Consider the following 8,076-nt stretch of genomic DNA (forward strand, 5'->3'; position numbering starts at 1 on the left):
ATGAGATCTGTGAAATCTTTTCACAGTTGATATCAGAGATCTTTCAACATTAAAAGAATTAGAAAATAATCACTTCTGAAGAAACAGACAATGAATTATCTGTGAGAGAAGACTTTTTTACAGAGTCTATAAGATACTATGAATGAAGATCAGTGATCTTCTTCTTCAAGAAGTTATCACTCATGTAAAGAAGATATAATACTCATGATCAGAAGATATTAGTAATTATTGAATTCTTTAAGATCTGATGACATTATCTTCAGAATAGTAAGTACTCAGTGTAAGTTCTCACTGATCATGTAAATCTGCATTACTTCTTAACAATAAAGAGCTTGACAGAATGTCAAGCCAGATGAGCAGAGCTTCTTTCAGAGTATGATTTCTATATTCAATACTGTTCAAGTCAGCTTAACCCTGCTAATATACTGTCTAGATGACCTGATTATAATATTATTAATATAGAGAAGAATTCTATAAAAGAATCTCTGCTATCACTGTAGAAGAAGCTGGCTGCAGAGAGTTGAGATTCTCTGAAGCTTGAAAACAGCACTGATAAGACAGCTGTATAACTCAGTATAGAAGATAGAAGAAAACCTGAGTCTCTGCAGAGAACTGATACTGAAGATTATGAGCTTCTTGTATTATATCTTACTGTTATTAAATTGACAAAGAATGAAATAGTCTACAATCTTTTAATCTGACTACTTTTGAAATTTATTAATAAGTTACAGAAGAGAGATATCTCTACTGCAGCTTGAATTCAGAAGTTGAAGAAGAAAGAATTCAGTTTAAACTTGAAAGAGACAGGCTCTGAGTAAGATAATACTGCTAAGAAATCAAGTTGCTGATAACTAGAAGAATGTGAACTTCTACTACTGAATGATTCAGTCTTCATCTCTCATAGCAGAGTGATATACTAGAAGCTGTTGAAAATTCATTATAATGATTCTCATGCAGGACACTTCAAGTTAGAGAAGACTGAGAAGCTTCTAAAATGTAAATACATTTGAGACAAGCTCTGAACAGATGTCAAGAAGTATATTAAGACTTATAATATCTGTCAAAAGATAAGGATTCTGTAGTATAAGTAATATGTTGAGTTAATATCACTGCCTGTTTCAAAGAACTCATGATAGAATCTATTAATGACTTTCATAGTTAATCTACTGAAGTTGATAAGAGTTAAAGAATATGACTCAATTTTGATTATTATTGACTGCTTCATGAAGATGACTAGATATATTTCTACTTATAAAAAGATTAAAGCCTCTGAATTGACTGATCTGTTTTTAAATATCATCATTTATAATCACAGTGCTCTGAAATTATTGATAACAGATTGAGAATCCCTCTTTATCAGTAAATACTGATTGACTTTTTGCTATTATCTTATAATAAGACATCTTCTCAGTATTATATTTCATTCACAGACAGATAGTCAGACTGAATATCAGAATCAGACACTAGAATAGTATCTTTAAGTGTTTTATTCATATTATCAGAATAATTAACTTAAATATCTTTTAATCACTGAATTTATATATAATAATATAAAGAATGCAATCTTAAAGATATCTTCTTTCTATACTTATTATGAATATAATTTTTCATTACTCAGTAACATTGCAGATGATATTTCAAAGAGAAGAATAGACAGTCAGAATATTGAATAGATATAGTGAATAGAGTATCTCTCACTATTAGAAGTAAAAGCAAAATTAAAACTTTTAAATAAAATTCATAAGAAGATGATGAAAAGTATTTATCACACTCAGAAGTAGTAAATGAAATACTATAATTAAAAATATCTTTCAATGAAGTTCTTAATAGAAGATTAAGTACTACTTTCAGCAAAGAATATCAAGATAATAAGACTATATAAGAAGCTCAGTAAGTGATAGCTAGAATCTTTCTCAGTAATAAGAGTGATGAGTAAGCAGATATATAAGTTGAAATTATTCTCAGAATTGAAATCAATTTATTCTGTTTTTCACATTTTCTATTTAAAGCTCTATAAACAACATCTCAGAACAGAGTCATCTTAGTCAGATAATATTAAGATTGAGAATGATACTGAATATCTTATGAAGAAAATATTGAATAAGTGAATATATTACAGCAAGTTTCAATATCTTGTTAAATAAGAAGATTATTCATTATCAGAGAATTCATGAGAATCACTTGAGCATTTGAAAAATGCTGAGAAAGAGATTGCAAGCTATGAGACAGTTAGTAGAGACTGTCTTATTATATATCAGAGACATTGAATAAGAAATATCACTTGAGACTTCTCATTTTTCTCAAAGAGTTTTTTAGAGATGATCTTATAATAATAAGCTGATATCTTATTAACTCTGTAGCACTCTTCTTCTATTTTCTCTTAAACAGTTTTTAGAAGTTTAATAAGACTATATAAGTGTAAAATTCCTGAAGCAGTTAAAGAAAAGAGATATTTGAAATTAATAAAGATTAATATTATCAATCTGTAAGCTGCTGCTATTCTAAATAAGACTGCAGCCTGCTGAAAAAGTAAAAAGAGAAGAATTTCAGAGTCTACTTATTAATAATCATATTCTCATTAAACTCATTCTTCATTATTGAAGTCTCTGATATCAGTATCTTTGTCTGCTGAGAAGTTAGTACTGCAGTATTACAGAGAAGCATACTGTAGAAAAGTATGAGAGATACTTAAAGTATTAACTTATTAATTTATAAAGTATCTCAGTTATCTACTTTAATTAAAGTAAGATTCTCTTTAATCAGTAATTAATCTTTATAATACTTTTAACAGTGATATTGATTAATCTCTTCTTAGAGTTAGTCATTCTGAGATATTTTTTCATCTCAGAGATTCATACTTTCATCTTCTTTTACAGATAAGTAAGAAGAATCTTCTCAGTCTTGATAAAATTTATCAATACTTAAAGCTCTGAGATTCTTACTCTGTACTACTTGAGTATCTAGACTTCTTATCAGAGCTGATATAACATCTTTCTGTGAGATAATACTTACAGAGAGACAGAAGTTATTGTTACAGATATAACAGAAATAATAAGAGTGAGAGAAGAAACAGATACATAAAATTCTTCTCTTCTTCAGCTATTTAATACAGTGTAGATAGATAGTGATACTGATCAGAAGCTGTACTGAAGCCTCTTCACAGAGAGAAGATAAAGAAATCATGAGACTCTGTAAACTCAACTTAGCAGTATTCTGAGCAGGGCTTAGACATGCTGCAGAAGAGAAACTACAGATTGAGCTTCTCAGAGTCACTGTTCTCAGAATCAAGCTCTCTCTGAGTTTCTCTCTGAATGATCACATGAGGTCATATCTCACTGTGTTGACTGAGAGGGGAGGTGGTGTTGCAATGATAGTGAGGGGGGCAGGGAAAGAACTGAACATAGATGAACTGACTGGCAGAAGAGATGATATCTCACTGCAAGGTACAGTGACTACTGCTGCGGCTGTAAGAGAAGCAGAAGAAGAAGAAGAAGAAGAAGTAACAATGAGAGTGATACTTCTGCAGCTTATTAACACTACTGCTTCTGCCTTCAACCTGGCTTTCTTAACAGTTATGAAGACCGCAGCTGCACCATGTAGACATTTATTACTCACTAGAAAATGTCAGAATAAGTCTCTTATTATCTCTCAAGAATGATGCTCTCATGCACTCACTATTGCAGATGAGGGGGGGGGGAGAAAAATGTGTCATAAGAAGAGAGAAAATCTTTTTGAAAAATCCTGTCACTACTGATAGCTTTGCTTCTAAAATACATCACTTTTGTGAGGAATTTCATATATAGAATGAAATATGATGAGAGATCTATAAGTCACTTATTAACTATATTCTTCACATTTTAAATTGATATATAAGGAACTCACTTATCATGTGTTTGATTTGAATGAAGATGAGAAAAGAAAGACCTACACAGTCAGCAGAAAAACTCATCTATTTCTTTATACAGTATATATACTGTCAATTGATTAGCAACTGTTGCTATATAACAAAGATAATTTCTAATCTGATAATCTTGAGAGCATCAGAACTATGCTCTTAAAGAGAAGAGTATTATTATACTTCTAACTATGCTAAGACTCTGTTACAGTTTCATACAGCTCATTGATCTCATGTGAATAATTTCATTCTGTCTGAACTGGTTTTCAATCACTCTATAACATCATTCAGATATATTATAGAAAGATCTGATTGATGAATATAAGAACTCTGCTTCTATATAAGATCAGCAGATTACTCTTTCTTGATAATAAGACACTGCTGAGGTATCACTCTGACTATTCTTGCTTATGAAATGAGAGAAGAGTATCTGCTCATTGTCTATATAGAATAACTAGATGCTGACTTCTTATCAAAGAAGTCAGTGATTCATTTTTCTTCTACTGAAATATATACAAGAGTTACTGCATATCTTATACAATCTTCTTAGTATACTAAGTATCATATCTGTGATATTCTCACAATAACCCTGTAGTCTACAAGCTCACTATTTAAGCAAGATAATCAAGCTTATTCATACAGCTTCTCAAACAACTATCTTTACATGACACTGTCAACTAGCCACCGCTTCGGTTCCGCCACGTTACAGATAGAGTTTTTAAAAGAAGAATGACTCAATTGAAGTTATAACTGATTTTTGAACTTCAATATCAGTTATTAACTGAGAAAAGAACTGCTGATTAATGTCATTTCTGATTCTGAAAATGAGATTTGAGTTTAGCTTATTTCTTTGTAAGATATCTTGATTTGAGACTTTGAGAATAAGTCTTCTATTTCTGAAGATTTGAAAGTTTTTCTTCTTTTACATTTTTTTCTTCACTTTTCTATCAATAGAAGTATGAGTATTATTCTTCTCAGTTTTCTCAGGATTTTGAGCATGTTTTGAGATAGCAGGTTTAGAGATAGTAGATTTAGCTGTTTGAGCATATGTTTTCTTCTGATTCAAAGAAGAAGAAGAAGTAGAAAAGAAGAAAGAAGAATAAGATGAGAAGTCAGTGATTGTACTAGGAATTTTCAATGTTTTTTGAACTGTGTTTGGAATTTCAAGTTTAAACTTGATCATCTTCTGTAGTTGTTTAGTCTGAGCATGAAGAATTAACAGAACTTCTTCATTTATCTCACTCAGACACTGCTTTTCAAGAATCTTACTTGCTTTTTCAAGTTTCTGTATTTCAAGAACTTGTTGTTTCTCTATTTCTTCTTTCTTTCTTCTCTTCAGAATTTCAATCTCAGGAATAGCATTTGAGAAAGCATCTTTTTTCATATCAACTGAGTGTATTTTTGAACTCATTGTTCTTACTCAATGAAAAGTTGATCAGACTGTTTCAATTGAGATATGTATTGAAATCTTTTGAAAAGTTGATCAGGCTATTTCAATTAAGAGGTTTCTAAGTCTGTTTTCAATTGAAAAGTTGGTTAGACTGTTTCAAAAGAAGAATAAAAGACTTTTGTGTATAAAATATCTGATTTTTTTCACACTAGTTCAGTAACTAGGTTAGATTTTTGAAGAGAATCTAATAAACTAAAATTGATTTTTGAGATAAATCAATAAAATCTTTACAATCTCTTTCTTGAGATACAGTGAGAAAAAGTATGATATCAATTGATAATAAATCAGATAATAAGACAGTTTTTGAGAGAAAAACTGATAAAAAATCAATCAATTTTTTGCAGAGAAATTGATTAAAACTATTCAATTTTATTCTAAATCATTCAATTCTTCTCACACAACAAGTGTGCAACTCAAATCAGTTAATAAAGAGTGTAAAAAAGAATTAAGTATTAATGAAAGCTCTTTAGTCACTGAAAAAGTAATTCTTACTTAAAAGAATATGAAATTATGACAGAAAACAGCTCTGTTTTTAATTCTTTGTAAGAATATTGTGTAAAACTCAGAGAAAAACACCTTACTTTTTCAAGAGAAGTAAAAAACTATTTCTAAGATCTTTTTTTTTGCATTAACTGCTGCAGAAGAATGAGATAGAAACTGCTAAGATATGCACTACTGTATACTCTCTATCAAGACTTTCTCTCTTCAGAGTCTTGATATTATAGAGAATATAAGTCTGTTTCTATATATTAATATAAATATTGTCAGCAGAATGTAGAGGAACTAGTTATTTATATCTCAAAATAGAAGACTTTGTCAATAATTATATCAATATAGAGTTAATTCTCAAATTCAATAGAAATCTAGTATTACTGTTCTCAATCTCTTGCAGAATCTATTGAATATTGAGGTATTAAAACTAGATTTAATATATCTCACTATGCAGAGATCAAAGGCTCAGTCAGACCTTGAAGTATACTGGTTTTATAGTTGTTGTGTCTGTCAATCATGTATCAAATACAGTTGCTGAGGTATCTTTTTGTACTTTTCTGCCGGGGATGGGCCAGATTGAGAGGAGTGATACGAGGGTGAGACTTGACATTGATGTCTAGATTAGACTGGCCGGCGGGACCATGAATTTCACATTTGATCCCATTTGATCTGGTCTCATATATTTCTTGGCGTGAGTTCCACCAGGACCAAGCCTTAAAAAAATCTGAAAATGGACCATTTCTGAGAGAAATGATGTGAAAAATGACCAGATTTAATTCAAGAACAGTGAAATGAGAGTAATTTCTCAGAATAAACTGTGAAAGATAATCATTCTTTCAAAATCAGAATGAGACTGAGACTGAAGATTAAAATCAGTCTTATTCAGTTCATTCAGTAATTGCTTATATAATCAGAATTTGATAATGATTATTAATAACACTCATGAAATAACTAAATACATTCTTGTGCAAGTTTATTCTTCACTTTCTCATGAAAACTACACTTCTCTGATATACTGTGATCAGAGGTATTAAACTGTCTGATAATTTCATATTTTATAATCATGAGTTTCTTGATTGTTTCTTCTTGTAATTGTCTTCAGTAATAGTGATAAATATCTCAACTTGAGTTGAACTTTCACTTCATTCTTATCTCTATTAATGAAATTATCAGAATATCATGCAGTATCAGTGCAATAGTTGAATATATACTCTTAACAATTTTTCATAACTCTAGAATTGATTTAATGTGTAAATTCATCAGATTATTAAGAAGATAGTGATTAAATTCAGTTTTATAAGTCTGTAGTTTTGTCTGATTTTCAGTTATAATTAATGTATGTATATTCTGTTTCAAAGTTAGTATTATAGTTCTATATGATATGAAGTATTATCAAAGATCATTACTTATTAGAGAATTGTATTTCACTGTCTTCACATCTTAAATATCTGCTCATTCAAATCTCTGATAGTTGATATTATAGTAGTCTCAGACTAATTTAATATACAAGTCTCATTTCTTCTCTATTCAATCTTGAGAAGTGTAGATATTAACTCAACAGAAGAGATCTAGTAGAGCTGCTACAGTATAGTACTCTGTAAAAGATTGTTCAGTTTTGCTGTAGTAATATACCAGTTTATTTCTTATAGTAATAATAGCCTGCACTATAGTATTATCTCAGACTGAATTTCTTTTTAAGTGATTCAACTGCTTCTCAAGATAAGTAAATAAACTATTATACATTCATCAGACTGACTGCAGTATTGATGTACAAGTGATTGAGACTGTCTTCATTGTCTTATAAAACTGAAACAGTAAATCAATCACATATTTCAACTGAGTTCACTTTATATCAGAAAGTTTCAATATCTGAATCTTTTTTTAATCAGAGTGTTGCACTCAATAATTAATTATCTGACACAATCAAAGAGTCTGAATAGCTATCTTATATATTGAACTTCATTATATTTTAACATTCTGTATCATATTCAGTGATGTGACTGATTTGTTTGTTTATTGAATATTATAAAATTATTATTATTATTTAGAGAAGATACAAATTATATTAGCAATGTTTCAAATCTGTGATATTTAAATTCTTAGTCAATCTATTCAAAATTAACAGTAGCATTATCAAAAAGCAGTATTAAAAAGCAATATTAAAAAGTATTATCAAAAAATATTATCTTTTACAAGTGAATGGAAAAGTTACTTAAGTAATCACTTTTCATCTCATTCT

The sequence above is a fragment of the Blastomyces gilchristii genome (genome assembly GCF_000003855.2).
Source record: "Blastomyces gilchristii SLH14081 genomic scaffold supercont1.1, whole genome shotgun sequence".
In the NCBI taxonomy this organism is placed as follows: domain Eukaryota; kingdom Fungi; phylum Ascomycota; class Eurotiomycetes; order Onygenales; family Ajellomycetaceae; genus Blastomyces; species Blastomyces gilchristii.